A 2703-nucleotide genomic window follows, 5' to 3' on the forward strand; every position below is an offset into this window, starting at 1 on the left:
CTCGAGGGAATAATCCTTCCTTGCCTCTTCAAGTCTCTGGTGTCTCCTAGTGTTCCAAGACTTGTGCCAGTACAAACGCCTATCTCTGCCTCCATCTTCACATGGCCTTCTTCCCTGTGTCTCTGTGAATCCTCCTCTTGTATCTCTTGTAAAGACACTTGTCATTAGATTTAGGGCCCACACTAAATCCAAGATGATGTCATTTCAAGATCCGAAACTAATTACATTAGCAAAGATCCTTATTTCCAAATAAGGTCATATTCTGAGATTCTGAATAAATGTGAAGTTTGGAGGATGGGGTGGGGTGGGGGACACTATTTCAATCCACTACAGTTGTTCACTGGAGGGAGCTGTGTATCCTGGGCAAAGTACCGGAGGGAAGGGGATTAAGAAAAATTGATCCAGAAATCCGCACAGGGGTCCCCTTGAGTCTATAACTGAGTAGTAAGCTATACAGATGTAGGATTTAAATGCATAGTGTGCTCAAAAGTTGCGAAGCCTTTATTTGGCAAAGGCAAAGTTTAAAGTACAGTCTCTGAAAAGGAGCTATTTTACAAAAGCAAATACTTACAAAACATGCTATTTAAAATAGTTCACTTGGGTCAATAAGTACATTCCACTAAAGAATATTGGTAATTATCTATTTTTAAATGATACTTTTAAACCCAAAGTGTGTATGTGGACTGCCTAAAGATGATCACATTCAATATCAGCCTTCCTGAATTTATTTTGTGAACTTCCAAAAGCAATCCAAAGCCTGATATTTTCTGAGTTGTGGATTGAAGGTGTGAATTTTCCTCAGCCCTTGTAGAGAACTACTTTTGAATTTGTTTCCCTGGCGTGAGATTGCTCCCTCCAAAGCAATTTTGGAGGAGCTATTAAGTGCTGTAGAACTGGAATTGGAGAAATGGGCCAACAAAATCATTTTAATCAGAGCTGTGTGGGAACACATTTAATCACTGTGTAATAGAAGACTTTAAAGGAACAACACTTTGTTTAAGAGACTTATTGACTGAGAACTTAATTTAAATTGGATTCTCTTTCTCCCTCTCTTCCCTGGCTTTCCATTTGGAAATGTTCAGGCGTGTTTGAACTCAGTATTTCTGTTTGGTAGCTATTCCATAGACTACCCCACTACCCGCCCCCAGCATCTTCATCCTTTGGACTATAAATGGAAATTCACATGTTTTGGTTTTTGTCCTTGCAAGTTATACTTGTCTCTGACAATTCCCTTTTCATTTGAGAAAAGCCAGAGTGGTGCTGTGTATTTTCAGTCAGATTCTCTCTAGTATCAAATGTCACAGCTGGGTTGCATGAGGGTTTATTTGTATTATAATAGCATTTCCTTTAGAGCTCAAGGGACCTCTATCTCTAAAATCACTTGTCTACTGGAACTTCAGGGAGAATAACTTGACCTTTTTTTAACGTAAATTTTCCAACTGAGTATCTCCCTCTGGATCTAGGTTCAGATGGTGTGTGTGTGTGTGTGTGTGTGTGTGTGTGTGTGTGTGTGTGTGTAAGAGAGGGAGAGAGGGAGAGACTTGAGCTTTTAGGTTAATGTGAAATCTGACTTTTCAAAGTGATATAATGTGCCTTTGACTTCCTAAACAGTGGGAGCTTTTGTTGATTGTGATGATGAGTAAGCTATAAGAATTTCTTGAGATAACTATGTCTGCTCTTCCTTCCTGTGTTTCCTTCCCCACCCCAGAAAGTTCATCAATTCTTTTGTGCTCCTTTCCAAAGGAGTAGTTTATATTATATTCCTAGGCAGAAGTAGGGTGACCAGTTGTCCCAGTTTGTCCAGGCCTTGGGAGATCCCCAGGATGCAGGTCTTTCAATACTAAAACCAGGAAATCCTGTGCAAATGGACATGAGGTAGTTACCGGAGGCGGAAGTCAGGTACTTGACACCTCCCATCCTGGATTTTTTTTTCTGAACTCTGAGTTCATTGAGGAGAGATGCCCCTAAGGGCAAGGTAATAGAGGGATACCATTTTCATGTAAAATTCTAATTGAAATATAACATCCATGTGGAAATATGCCCAAATCATAAGTGTGCAGCTCTAAAGTCTCACCAAGGGAATTAGACGTAATTAGAATCCAAATAGCCATTATCTACACTCAAAACACCTTAGATTAGTTTGGCCTGTTTTAAAAATTTTATAGAAATGGAACCATACAGTTTGGACTCTTGTTTCTGGTTTTGTTCATTCAGCATTATGTTTGTGAGATTCATCCATATTGTGTTATTAATTTGTTCATTCTAGTTGCTGTATAATTTTCCCCTGTATACCACATTTTATTTATACATTCCACTTTTGATGGACAATTGGATTGTTTTCCAATTTGGGGCTATTATGAAGAGTGCCACTATGATGAATACTTTTGTTGGTAAGGAGAGAAAGGGAGAAAGGGACTGGACAATCGCAGGGAAGCAGCAATGATCAGAGGGGTGGCTGCAAGGTGGACACAGGGAGGCTAGACCTGAGCCATGGATTTCCCAGCTCTGTGAATTCTGTGATGTATGCAGGGCATAAAAGCAGGGAACTGTTTTATCAAACTGCCCCTTTTCTCTATAAGACTTCTGGATTCTAATGCACAATGGAAGGGGAACTGTCCTGATAATGATGGAGATCATTTGTCCAGTGGGAATAGAGACCCAAAACAGAATTTAAGGTAATTTATAGAGAACCAATAATGCCCT

The sequence above is a fragment of the Dasypus novemcinctus genome, chromosome X, assembly GCF_030445035.2.
Source record: "Dasypus novemcinctus isolate mDasNov1 chromosome X, mDasNov1.1.hap2, whole genome shotgun sequence".
Classification (NCBI taxonomy): domain Eukaryota; kingdom Metazoa; phylum Chordata; class Mammalia; order Cingulata; family Dasypodidae; genus Dasypus; species Dasypus novemcinctus.